At 39.4% G+C, this 14838-nt stretch overlaps 1 long non-coding RNA gene across 1 annotated transcript in view; it reads left to right on the forward strand.

The window, feature by feature from the left end:
* The window catches only part of LOC308619500, a 111890-nt gene that overhangs the window by 9769 nt on the left and 87283 nt on the right, over positions 1-14838 (forward strand). Inside the window, exon 2 of the long non-coding RNA XR_014016192.1 lies at positions 2528-2669. This is a non-coding gene — a long non-coding RNA (uncharacterized lncRNA). The remainder of the gene's footprint in view (positions 1-2527; positions 2670-14838) is intronic.

Genomic DNA, 14838 nt, shown 5'->3' on the forward strand with positions numbered 1-14838 from the left:
ATGTCTCAAAGCAAATCCACTCTCTCCCACATCAGCTTACTCTTCAATTTGCTCATCTTCTTTTCTTTCTCTCTTGGTCAGTGTGCAAATCATTTACTCATTCACCTGCATTTGTAAGCTGGGAGACAGCCTTGATTTCTTATTCCCCTTTACCTGCCCCAACCAATCAGTTACTGAGTCCTGCCTTTCTTGCCTTCTTAGCATCTTTCAAATAAGTAACGTCCACTCCATCACTGCTGCGTCTGTCTCTCCTTACCAGGATTCCTGCAACACCCCCTCCAGCTGCGGCCTTCGTGCCTCCTCTCACTCTGCTCCTGTCCATCTTAATCAGCATTTCCGGAGTGACCTTTCTACACCCAAATCTATTCACGTCACTCTCCTTTATAAAGCCTCCATGGGTCCTTCAGTGTGTTCAACAGAAAGGCCTTCCCTTTCAGCACAAAGCAACAAAAGCCTAATTAGAGGCTCCCTACCTCCTACTTCTGTAATTCCTATCCCTCAAAATGCACCTTATGAACCAGTCATGTCAACTGACATGGCTATTTCCGGAAATGAGCATCCATTTTTTTCCCCTCACCTATGCTATACTGCCTCCCTTTGTCCTCCTAGAAGACTTCCACCCACCCCTAAAGATTCAGTTCGAATCTTCTTTGTGGAGAAAAGTGCCTTACGATCTCTAGGCCAGATAAATCCCTTCCACATTTGGGCTTTCGCAATAACTTGAATTTCACTTAATTTTCCAATTTATCATCTCCTCTCCTAAACTGCCAGCTCAGTAGAACACATACCATGTCTTATAATACACCCCTTGTTTTTACTGCTTACTTAGACCTTTCATGTCCTTTGTCTGATTGATCCTCCAACCCTGTCAGATAGGCCCCTATTATCCCATTTTACAGATGACGATCAACTTCAGCTAACGTTTCAAGGTTGTGCAATCAGTAAATGAAAGGCCCAGAGGTCCGAGCCAAGTGTCCCCACTGCCATACACTCTTTGCTAATTCACTTCTTTACTGTTTACAATAGCAGCGGCAGCTTTTCCCATGTAGATGGAAAGGACTTAGCAGAGGGCATCTGGCTGGAAAAGAAGTCTAACCCACTTGCCTTCAAGCTGCATTTGCAAGGCAAGGACAGAGGTTGTGTTTGGATTGTGTTCTACATCATTGTAAATATTGTAATGTTTTCTGAAGCTATTTTTATCTCATACGTTGTATATGATTGAGAAAATCCAAGTTGCCTATATTGAAAAATTCTATCATCATTGTACTCATCTCTCTTTTTGGAAGGTTTCAGCCACCAGATGAGAATGTGGGGTTGTGGGGGGTGGGTTTGGCCTCTTTGTTGAGGCTGCTCTTAGCCTCAGTGGGCTGCCAGGCATAGATTAGAAGCCCAGCCTGAACCTTATCATTGTAGCCAGGCCTGAAATGCTTTTACCAGGGAAATGCCTAGGGTTCTGGCCTCAGGTTGATCGCAGGTGGGTGTAAGGTGTGTCCACATGAACATTTCTGCATCTGAGGAATGAAATTGCTGCTAGCTTTACTTGTTCCACTGATCAGTAAGCCCTGGATAAAGACACACACGTAGCAAATTCCTTCTGGAGTTTAGAACTAAGAAATTGTTTCTTCTAAAGATATGCTAATCTTCCTTTTATCACAACAAGAGTTATGGAAACCAGTAGGGCCCAAACCTGGGCTGTGAATCAGAATTACCTGGGAGCATAATAAATACATTGATTCCTCTACCTCATCCCTGGAAATTCTGATTGAGAGACCTGGAGAGGGGCTGAGGAGTCCATTTTCTGTAGATCAGCTGGATTCCCAAGCCCTCTATGCTGATAAAGCCACTGTTCCCAGCAGTAGCCTCTCACATTTTTTTTTAAACTTTGCATAGCATTTTATTTCATTTTTTTAATCTTTTCTTTCTTTAAGTTTTTCTTTTATTTATTTTTTTATTTTATTTTATTTTATTTTATTTATTTATGGCTGTGTTGGCTCTTCGTTTCTGTGCGAGGGCTTTCTCTAGTTGCGGCAAGTGGGGGCCACTCCTCATCGTGGTACGCGGGCCTCTCACTACTGTGGCCTCTCTTGTTGCGGAGCACAGGCTCCAGACGCGCAGGCTCAGTAATTGTGGCTCACAGGGCTAGTTCCTCCGCGGCATGTGGGATCTTCCCAGACCAGGGCTTGAACCCATGTCCCCTGCATTGGCAGGCAGATTCTCAACCACTGCGCCACCAGGGAAGCCCCTCAGTTTTTATTTTATATTGAAGTATAGTTGATTAACGATGTCGTGTCAGTTTCAGGTGTACAGCAAAGTGATTCAGTTATATATATACATGTATCTATTCTTTTTCAAATTCTTTTCCCATTTAGGTTATTACAGAATATTGAGCAGAGGGAGGAATATTTTGGGAGTTTGGAATTGACATGTACACACTGCTTTATTTAAAATAGATAATCAACAAGGACCTATTCTATAGCACAAGGAACTTTAGCCTCTCACATTTTAACCTGAAGTGTGGCTTCCACAGGTGGGCTGTCAGTGCTGGCCTAGGAGACTCCCTCCTAATCCCTGACTGCAAAAGAGCTCAGCTTGGTGCAGAAGACAATATACACCTCTAAGCCTTGGCGTCTTTCTCCCTCTGGTCTGACGGTGCTCAGTCCTGGCGAAAGGTGAGTACCAAAGCTGAAGGAACTCAGGCACCCGAACACTCCACCCAGTTGCATCTGTGTCTGGGGGCTTGGAAAGGGGGACACTCTAGATCCATAGAGAACAGCATCATCTCAGCTTCCAGGCAGGCATTTATGGGGCAGCGGAGCACTGACTGTGAATTTGAAGTTCTCAGATGTGGATTTGCTGAGAGTTAGTGGCAGAGCCCAGATAGGAATCCTGTGGCTGCCTTGGGCACTGCAAGGGTGTCCCTGCCCCAGCCTGTAGGAAGGGACACAAAACATGGGATTAGAGTGACTACTGCATATTCAAAAATCAGCCCTTTGTCTGTCTTTGAACAGATCCAGTCCTCATGCTCCCATTATTAGGACAGGAACTTCCCAGGAGACAGGCAAGAGGAAAATGAGGATTCAAGGAAGCTTTACATGGGGGACAATTTTTGTTTTCTTTTTAAATTTCAAGTTAATACGAAACTACTTATTTCTCCTCTGCCTCCTTAGTGACTACCAAACACAACTGATTTATGTCATTTTCTCGAACTGGCATTCTAATGGGTCCACAAGAGGAAAATAAAGTATTTAATAAAATAAAACGTGACAAATGAACTCCTTGAGTGAAACAAGCCATATTAGTGAGAGCTGCAGATACAGCAGAAGGAGGAAGGAGGTTCCGGGAGCTGGAAAAAGGCCCAAGTGAAAATTGTGATGGGTTTTGGAATTTTTTAAAAAATTTTAAATTGGAAGGATTTGACCATATTATACATAATCTGATGTATACATGTATACATTTCATCTTCACTCGCCATTCTTTTGTCGCTTCTCATTTGCTGCAGTCGGAGCAGGGTTCCCTATTATGTAAATAAGGGAATGAGACAGATGGTGCCACAAAGCAATGAATTCATCTGGGGGGAGGGCTTTAATTATGGATGGGTGGGCCCGGCTGTGTTTTGGGTTCAGCAAACGTCCCAAACGTTATGGGATTGGCAAAACCCCAGATGCAGTTTTCCAGGCACATTTTAAAATCCTGTCATATTTGCAGGGGAATTGAAGTTGGGATTTGTTTCTTGTTCTTTATTAAATTCCTCAAGTTGCTGGCCCTGATTTTTAGCCTCTGAAACTGTGGAGGAATTTGAGCAGTGTTTTAAAAAGCTGGTCTACAATTCTTCTAAGACTAAGGTACTTCATAGGTACTACTGAGCTGTTGAATAGTCTTTTTTAGGGACTGTAAAAAGAATTGAAGATCTGAGGTACTATAAATGGAAAATTTAAATTATTCACATACCCAGATATGATTACTATTTGTTGGTATATTGAAATTTAGTATTTTTAGTATACTTTTTTTACACCATTGAAATTTCACCAGACTTGTCATTTTGTATCTTGTTTTGTCACTTAGTACTACATCACAATCATTTCCCTATATCACTATTTATTCATAATTTTCATGAATATATACTAGTTCATTGAATTTGTGACTCACTTGAAAAAATTCAAAATGTTTCTTTTTAGTGAGCATTTGTTTCACCCAGAGTAATAAAACTTAGATCCTTAGACGATCTAGGTTTTTCTTTATATCCTTTGTCAGATAAAATCTGTTTGGTAGAAACAGATGCGCAGAAAAGTCAGAAATGGCTATGGGGACTTTTGGGGTGCTAAAGAAGGTCAGTGTCAATGATGAATCGGCTAAAGTCATGTGGCAAGTTCACAGTCAAAGGCAGAAGCTCAAAGAGAGACCCAGAACAGACTGAGTATACACAAAGGACTTAGGACTTTGGATATTATTCCATAAAAAGCAAAACACAAGTTAGGTGAAAACTTACGGGAACAGAGGAGACCATTAGCATTTGTGAATTTGGTATCCATGAATTCCTCTATTCACAAGGGACCTCGCAGGGCCAGGATATGGTGTGATTTATCATTTTGCTGCAACAGCACGTTAAATCACATGGGTTTTCAAAGCTTGCGTTTCGACCACGCCACTCTGTCTCCAAACCTAGCCAACCGTCCAGCTTTTGTGTCTTAATCAGTTTTGTGGTTTCACACTCCTTGATGAGAATTTAGCAGTTCTCATAATGTGATAAATTGTATTTCTTTGTGAAAAAACTAAACAAGAGAAGAACATCAATTGCAAGAGCTGGTGCTGAAAGGGAATAGAAAATAAGAAGACTAAGAAAGTGATAATCCCTTGCCAGAAAGCTGAACCCTTGGATTCATTAAGGAATGGAACGTCACATTTGGCAGTGCTCGGGTTCCATGACATAAACGAGTCCCCCATACGCACTGTACAGCATCGAGAAAAAGATATTTCTGATTCCACTTTAGGCAGTACTCTACCCCAGGCAAATACTACTCATTAAGTAAATCATCAAAGCACAACTTAACTGTTTCAGTATTTCATTATTTCTTTTTCTGGGAGAAATTATATTAGAGTGATATTTGTGAGTGTGCTGATTCATTAAGATCTTGAATGCATCAAGGATTTATTTGAATGAAATCTCTTCGAGTGAGAAGTTGCAGTGAGTCAATTTCAACTCTGACAAATTCTGAGTTTCCTATAAATTCCAGAGAAGTGAGGTAGGATGAGAATAACCTGTTGAGGGTAGAGCAGTGAATTTACTAAGCAAGATGTAACTGGCGTGGACAAGTGATTCACATCTCAGATGAGCCAAAGGAAAGCTGACTGCATTTGAGTGCTGAATGTACCTGTGACTGATGGGGTGACAGAAGGAGATCATTTTAAGACAACCATGTAAACCTGCTTTGATCCCAGATTAGAGATTCCACAAAGAGGCTGGGCCTAAAGGAAATCATGTTCAGGTCAATTTTAAAAAGCAATAAAAATGGAAACTATTGCCCACAGAATGAGTATACATAGCCCTGACTGGTCACAGGTAAATCATGGAGGAGACAAAGTTGACTTCTAAAGTCTCACCACAGGATGGGGTCCAATAGACAAAAGTTGAAATCCTGTCTGTTGATTACAACGTAAACTACCTTGTTCACTTCTCTGTGCCTCAGTTTCCTCATCTGCAAATTAGGACCAGTACAGTTGACTTTGCAAGATATGTGATAAGCCAGTGCTTCACATTTTCCATCCATGTACCCTCCAGTATCAGGGGAGAAGGTCCTCTGGAAGGACCAGAAAATTAACTGCAAAGCAGCGTGAAGCAAGTATTCACCTTTGTTGTTTTGTACACCTAACATACTCACAAGATTTGCCCTGTCTGGCCCCAGCAGCATCTCCAGCCTGGTCCACCACTCTCCCCCTTATCCTATGAGCTTCAGTCTCACTGGCCTTCTTTTCCATTTCTTCAGTGTGTCCTAATCCCATACATTTCTGTACCCACCTCCTTGCTACCATCCCTCCCTGCCTTTCACCATCTTTCCTGCTCTCATCCTTCAGATTATCCTCCACTTGCCTCTGTTCTTGGCTTTTTAAGAATTGTGATGTCTTCCTGTCTGCTCTGCTTAGAATCCCTTGTTTCCTAAAAGAGTCTTCAGAGGTAATGATCCAGGCAAACTTGAGATTCAAGTCCAAGTCGGACCATTCTAGGACAGATAATAAAACTAGAATGTGTGGTGCAAGAGTTGGAAACTCCTAGGAACAGAAAAGGTGAAACCCCTTTCTTACTTATTTATCTAACTTTATTCAGTCATCGATACCTTATTCAGTCCCTTCCGAAGAGCTACTGCTGAGAAAAGAAGGTGATAATCTTGCTTTTATATAATGCTACAGGAAATATCTGAGGATTGACATTTTTCTTCTTTATACAAATTTTTCCCTAATATATTAAAGGAAAATATTACCTTGTTTTAGTGTTTTGAAAAGTTTGATATCATCTTGGCTGGATAATATGCATATGCTAAAATGGTCATTATGAAGACATAGCAAAATGAAATTTATATCTTAATGATTCATTCAAAAACCACTGTTGAGTTCCCATTCAATGTCAGGTCCTAGGCTAGATTCTGTGACTATAGACATGAAATGCAGCCCCTGGTAAAAGCAGTTTACATAGAATGGGGGAGACAGGCAGTTAGACAGTCAAATAATGTAACTTAATAAATGCTATCATAGAAATGAGTATGGGGGTGGGAAGACTCAGAGTATATGTTCCTGAGGACAGTGATGGTTGAGATCTTCTTGTGGGCAAAGTACGGTTTGCCAAGCCAATGTATAGAAGAAGTCAGTTTGCAAGAAGGCATGAAACATGGATAACAGCATTGTGTTTGAGAAAATATAAATCGTTGGGCAACAGGGAGAAAGATGAGGATGGAGAGTTGGGCAGACAAAGTCATAAAGGGAAGGATGCCGTGCTAAGGAATTAGAGTTTTCTAGTGAGGGTCATAAGAAGCCACTGAAGGGTTTTCATTAAGGAAACAATAAAGACTGACTTGGAGTTTTGAAGTCAAGGAGGGAGGGAGAAGAGGAAAGGACTGAGAGTGGAGTTATGGAATCCATAACCTAATTGATGCAATCCTGGCAAGAAGGAGCAAAGGCCTGAGCTATCATACATAACACAGTGTTTTCTTCTCTTCCCTAATGCAAAAGAAGTAGCCCATTTTTGATAAATTTATTCTTCAGCTACATTATTGCCCTTCTATCCACTCTGCAAAGGAAAGAAGGGAGGAAATTATTTAAAGAGTATTTCTTAGAAATTAAGCACCATGTCAATTGCTTTCACATATTGAGAGGTTATGCTTTCACATAACATTAAGAGGTAGGCATTATTTCTAACCATTTCCAGCTGAAGAATCTCTAAATTACACTTGTTGTGAATATACTACTTCCTTCTCTGTAAAGATTTTCTGAAAGTGGAAACTGCATTGACTTCAGAACTTTAAACTGATCAGAACAGTGATAATTCTGTCCAATACTATTCTTACTTCCTGCCCTCCATCCCTCAAACTATACATTTGTGCTATTCATCATATATACGAGTTCTCCCCTGTTTGGGGCAAACAGTAGAATTGCACTTCCTGGCTCCTTTGGCTTGGGTGGGACTGTGTGATTAGTTTCAGAATTGCACTTCCTGGCTCCTATGGCTTGGGTGGGACCATGTGATTGGTTCTGGCCAATGAGTTTGAGCGGTAGTGATGCATGGCATTTCAGAGCTGGATGATCTAATTGCCACTGTGAGAAACACCAAAGCTCTCTCTTCTCTCAGCCATGTTATTCTGTTAGCCTGAATCCTGGACTGAGGATGATGATGATCCCAGAGCAGAGTTCTAAGTTCCTCCATGGTGGACATGTTGTAGGAGTGAGCAATGATCCTTTTTTATTTTAATCTGGAGTTTCTCTGGCTCGGTGCTAGTGACATTGTGGCTGAGTAATTCTTTCTTGGGGGTGGAGAGGAGAGCTCTCAGGTGCACTAAAGGGTATTGAGCGGTATCCCTGATCTCTACTTACCAGCTATCAGTAGCACCCCTCCCCAAGTTGTGACAACCAAAACTGTGGCCAGACATCATTAGATGTCCCCTATGGAGAAAATTGCTCCTGGTTGAGAACTGTTGCTTAAACCACTGAAATTTGTATTCTTTACTGCTTTATAAGCTAGCTAGGACTTGTAGACCCCAGTCCCTTGTTTTCATGTGTTACTCCTTCCCTTGTAAGGTTAATTCTCCAGATATACTTTTGATCTGTGAAACATTGTGTTTCATATCCTAACAATTTTCAAACTTTTTAATGTATTTACAGCTATCATCCAGTTCATGTGCTATTAAACCTTGTCCTTTTGTGGTCCCCTTTCAACCTAGTCAAAATGATTTCTAATAATATCTGTGTCGCTTGGCAACAGCTGTCATTAAAACAGGTAGGAAAGTTTTCATTGTATTCCAGTTTAGTTTATAATTCCCAGGTTGCTACCATAAACTGGTTCATTTTGGTTTAACTGAGGACATATATAATGTAAGCAAAACACTGAGAAGGAAGGCTCTTGTTCTCAAAGAGTTTGCATACCAGCTGGGCAAGTAATATGTATTCATAAGAAAATATAAATCATATTACACTGTGCATTTTTTAACCATATGTGTAAAGTGCTTATAAGTGTCTGGCACATAGTAAGTACTCAATAAATGTTAGCCCGTATTGTTATAAGCATCATTATTTTTGTACCATTTAAAAGAGTTCCCTATGCCCTGTACTGCACAGTGAACTCTTCAAAAGCAAGGACCATCTCTTACTCAACTTTGAATTCCCAATGCTTGGCACTTTGGTACAAGAAAGACACTCAAAGCACAATGGATGGATGAACATGAGTTAAAGTCAAAGAGGAAGTGTACAATACATTGGTTTTAGAAGAAGAGACAGAACTTGAGACTAAAGTATTCTAGGGAGATTTCATGGTGTTACTTTTTTTAAGCCAAGGGTGAAGAATTTAGGAGAAATGTTTTGTACGTAATAATATTTTCCATGGTGCGTTTTTTTTTTTTTTGTTCTTTTTGGGAAGGAGTAGCACAAGTAATACAGTGTGAGGTAAATAAAGTGAGACTGTGAGTCTGAAGACCCGCATTGGGGTCTTAACCCCACCACATACAATCTATCCAGGCAAACAATCTTCCAGAACCTTGGTTCCTACATCTTTAGAATGATAATTATTAATAATATCTCTCTTCTGCATACATCATGGAAGCGTCATAAGGATCTTCATGACATATATAAAATATTTAATAACAGCTCATTCACATGATGCGTGTTATTGCTACCAGTTTACAAATACTAATGAGAAATCCTAGCAGACTAGGCCAATGTCTTGCTGAATATCTGAAAACAGGTCCGCAGAGACTTATGGAAATGACTGATATTTTATTCATTGAATGAGTGACTAAGCAACTAACAGTGAGATGAAAAAATAAAAATAGATGCACTGGCTTAAATGTAACAAGAAACCATAGTCTACTTATAAGTAGCAGCTAGTTAGAAGTACCTGGAGTTAGACAACAGAATTGTGGTTCACTGCAGAATCTAACCATAGCCTTCCCATCATCAAGAGGCATGGAAGTTGAGAGGTTCTACTGTCCCTTTATAATTTTCTTCCTGCCTGAGGCCATCCTGACTATGTGTATATTCCATGCCATTTTGTCACCCTATTTGAGGAAAAGCTAAAATGGTTTGGGAACCTCTCAAATGGCTTATTAGAAAGGAAGGAAGAAATTATACAGTGAGAAAATGAGGAAGGAGAAGGCATTGGAGCTGAATACCAAAAGGTTGACAAAAAGACACTTGAGCCTGAGAGGGGAAAAAATAAGATGGAATCGTAATGCCTGTAGCTATGCAATATGTAAGAGGTTTTTTCCCACATAAAGCATGTCTTTTACCAAAGTGCTACTTAATATGCTATAGAAAATGAGAGGGGTCTAAAAGTATGAGTAAGATCAAGAGAATTTCAAGAGAATGGGCAGATTTGGGTAGTTTAGTGACATCCTGTGGCTTCTTTGGATCTGATGTGGCCAATCAAGATATAGACTGTGGTTAAAGAGGGTTTGCCCAACCCTGTCTGAGATGCTCCTCAAACCCACTGACCACCCTTCCCTCAAGCTCCCTTGTGTGCTGACAAATAACATGCTCAAATGATGAAAAGCTTGATCTCTTTCTCTAAATATTTGACAGCCTCACATTGAAGATGGAAGAGGCTGGTTTTGATGGCTCCAGAGGAGAGAATGTGGCCTAAGGAGAGGTAGAATTTAATGCAATCTAAAGAGCTTTCTAAAAATGAAGGTGCCCTGAAAATCAAATGGCTAGAAATCCTTGAGCAGAAGCAGATAAATATCCACTTGCTGTGGTAAGAACTGGAATATAAACCCTTTCCAATTCAACATTCCTATCGCTTTAGTCCTGTCTTCCACCCAACACAGGCATTTCCTCTATAGCATCCTTGGAAAGTGGAGTCCTCTAGCCAATTTTTTTTCAAGCACTGATTTGTTAAGTGTGCGAGCTACTAGCTGCAGTTTGATCTTATAGAGGCGGCGATTCATTGACTGATAGAACAAATTTCCTGGAAAGGGTAGAGGGAATGATTTCAAGAATGCAAGTGGAGGGACCACATTTAACCAACACATTAATAGGAAGAATATCCTTCAGTTTGAGAACTTAGTGGGAAAACTTCAAGTTCTGGCACTTAATGTTTGTTTTGTCTTTAATCGAAGATACCTAAATTATCTCTTCTCTACTGAAGATGTTAATCAACATTCACTTAGCACTTTATAATTTGAAAAGTCTTTTCACATCTAAAAATTTCATTTAGACTTCAGGAAAACTGCATTATTATCCCATTTCACAGGGGAGGACACTTAGAAGATAATAAATACTAGAACTTGAATTTGTGTGCTGGGACTGTGCTGAAGCTTTTACATGAATTACTGCTAAATCACATAATACCTGTACAAAATGGTTATCATTCCCATTTTATTTCCAGGGACCAGAGGCTTAGGGTAGTAACATAGCCTGAAAGATGAAGGAAGAAGTCTTAATAAATTGGGCTACCACTAGCAGAACAAAGGTCAAATATTCAGATCAAGGAGTATTAGAAACGAGAGTTCAGAGTTTGTTCAACACTCAGCAAACATTGAGTCTGACACTCTTCCTGGTCTCAAGGAGCCCACGGTCTAGGAGGATCTGGGCCACATGTCTGTCTTCTGTGCTGCGGGCCTCAGCAACAGGCCTGGAATTTCACCTAATGTTATCTAATATAATTACCACAGTAACCTCAGCAGAAAGGTATGGCGATATTAAAGACTTGCCAAAACCACACATTTGCTATGTAGCAAACCTTGAGTTTGCAGCAATTCTACTGGAATTCAAAGCTTCATATTCTTCCAAAGTCTCCGAACTTAGTCAAAACTGCAGCTCAATAAATTTTATTAATCTCATACTCTCTGCTACAAAGAGTTTTTCCACCTTTTCCGATGCCACTCAAAACCCACATTTTCAACAGAAAAACTAACCACCACTTAAGAAATATTTCTGGCCATTGTCCCCCTTCCAGATCAGAATTTCTGGACTCCTGTCTCTTTCCCCTCCTTGCAGAGGAAGAAGCCATATGCGTCTTCATCCGAAGGAACTTTCCCACTGGGTTCACTGCAGACTAGTATGATGGAGAGAACTCTATAACTAGGAAAACTAACTTGTCCAGGCTTAACTATTGACTTCTGGGTGATACTGGGTCACTTTCCCATGCAGGGCATGTTTCATTTTGTTTTCTTTTTTTTTTTCTTTTTTAAGAGAATTCACTGCATTGAATTTAACCATAATAAGAACCCTTGGGGTCAATACTATTATTACCTTCATCAAACAAATGATGAAACTAAAACTTGGTGAGAAACTAAGAAATATAGCCAGTGGCACACAGAAAATAAGTGATGGAGTCAGGATTAAAGCCCAAATCTGTCAGAACCTAGAGACCATGCTCTGAAGTATGGTGCTCATTGCTTCCTTGGTTGCAATTGCTTTTCTGTAAAATGGAGTTGAATCAATCAGCTCTGCTTCATTTCTAGCAGTATTTCTTTTCAACAAAATGATATGAAGAACTCAAATATATAACAAGAGAAAAAGCAATATTTAGTACAATTTTCTTAGTTTCAGTATGTATTCACTTATATATATTTATATATACACATATATTTATTTAATGCATGCTTATTATTTATTGTAAAGGCAACTGAAATATTTCAGAATTATGTGTCATTAAACATAATTTTGAAATCAGGAGTTATGGATAATAATTAGTGTCAGAATCCAATTATTCCAGTGATTTGTTTTGGTTTTATGGGACAAAAATGCTGAGTCACTTAGAGAGGTTTTTTACAAAAGATAACAGGTTTTCAGTGGTTAAGCTTATTCTTGCATTAACCATCAGAGAAGACTGAAAGAGAAGCAATAGGATATTTTTATTTCAAGACTGAGTCACTAACATTATCTCATAGCCGCTCGCTTAGGTTACTTGGTAAGTGTTTTATTTGGGGAGGGTAGGTAAGCTCACTCCTATCTAGCTGGTTGAAATGTCTTTGGCAGGAAATATTTTTCAAATATATCTGATAACAATATAAGATTTCTCAGTGATTTCATTTTTTGAAAATCTCACATGTCTTAGCACACCTCTGTCATTTTTTCAAGGCTATTAAAAATCTACTTTGTTTTCCATTCAGTAGAAATTTGAAGTTTCATTTCCCTTTCTGACACCTCATTTGCAATTATAAGCATGAAAATACTGGATTTCTGAAAAGCTGTTGTATTTTTGTTAGCTACTTAATAAATGGAATTCCTTCACTGACAAGCACAATTTTTTTTTCTCCCTTAGAATCTTTGAAATATTTGTACTAGCTCCTTGCCTTCAGTTCATCGTGTAAGTCTCCTGTAAAGAAAAGGCTATTCTGTAATATACTGCCAATATAATTACCAATAACTCTGAAAACCTGCAGCTTTAAGGCTGTATCTTAATGTAATTCATTATGTATATGGTTTGATCCGACAATATTTAGAAAGATGCTTGCACCTTTGTAAGAAGTTAACACCTAATGTTTGACTCTACAGTTCGGTTAAAGAGTCTTTGGACTCTGCTGGAACACATTGTGCTGAGCTTTAAGAGAGTCATTGCGTCTGTGTTCTCAGACATTACTTTCACATCATCTGTATAGATGTTAACTACACATTGGCCAGTGTAAGGTACAGTGTTTTGTTTTCATCTGCATGAACCTAACATAGAAAAATAAGAAATACGCTGAAATCCACAGTATTATTAGTAAAATTCATGATAGAGTTCATAAAACTGACAACCTTCACTAATCCCTCATGTATTTTGGGTGTTAAAAATTTCACTCCTTTATCCACAAAGATGTGGTACATATATACAATGGGATATTACTCAGCCATAAAAAAGAAAAAAATAATGCCATCCGCAGCAACATGATGGACCTAGAGATTGTCATCCTGAGCGAAGTAAGTCAGACAGAGAAAGACAAATATCATAGGATATCACTTATATGTGAAATCTAAAAAAAATGGTACGAAGGAACCTATTTACAAGACAGAAATAGAGTCACAGATGTAGAAAACAAACTTACGGTTACAAAGCGGGGAAAGAGAGGGGAAGGGATAAATTGGGAGATTGGGATTGACATATACATGCTGCTATATATAAAATAGATAACCAATAAGGACCTACTGTATAGCACAGGGAACTCTACTCGGTACTCTGTAATGATGTATATGGGAACAGAATGTAAAAAATGAGTGGATAGATGTATAGCTGATTCACTTTGCTGTTCAGCAGAAACTAATACAACATTGTAAATCAACTATACTCCAATAAAAATTAATTTAAAAAAATTTCACTCCGGGGCTTCCCTTGTGGCGCAGTGGTTGAGAGTCCACCTGCCGATGCGGGGGACACGGGTTCGCGCCCCGGTCCAGGAACATCCCACATGCAGTGGAGCGGCTGGGCCCGTGATCCATGGCCGCTGAGCCTGCGCGTCCGGAGCCTGTGCTCCGCCACGGGAGAGGCCACAACAGTGAGAGGCCCGCGTACCGCAAAAAAAAAAAAAAAAAAATTCACTCCTCTCTAGACATATCATCAGAAAATGGAAACAGTTGTATGTATATATTTATAATAGTTTCATTCTCTTACATTTGAGTAGGATTGTTTAAAAGTACTGGGTTTTAAAACTTTCCCTTCATAGAATCTGATTCTCTGCCATGGGAGAAAGTGCATGTTCACGAACAAGCAATTTGCATCAAATTTGATAGCATTCAAACTGTTCAATTAACATTGAAAAAAGCAAGTAGAAAGACTTAACTTTATTGCTCATTGTCTTCTGTTTAGTTAGGACTAACCTGTCAGGGACCATAACACTATTTTGAAGTAGTTGGTTGCCTAAAACCTGCTGCAGATGGGGACGATGTTATGATCATAAACATAGATTCCTCCAGTTTTTCCTTCCATCATGTAGTTTCTTGATCTTGTGTGAATTTTAAGTGCGTTTGTGTGAGAGTTGTCAGCACTTGCCTTCATTCCTTACATGATTCTCAATGGGTTAACATTAGTGGATATACCAATACATGCTAATACGGCATATCTGACTTCCCCTTTTAATATTCTCTTTCTCACCAGATAACTCTTTCTTGCTTCAAGAGTATTTTTTTACATCTCCTGAAAAAAAAAGAGAACGTTTATAAATA

The sequence above is a fragment of the Mesoplodon bidens genome (assembly GCF_964165515.1).
Source record: "Mesoplodon bidens genome assembly, chromosome: 6".
Lineage (NCBI taxonomy): Eukaryota > Metazoa > Chordata > Mammalia > Artiodactyla > Ziphiidae > Mesoplodon > Mesoplodon bidens.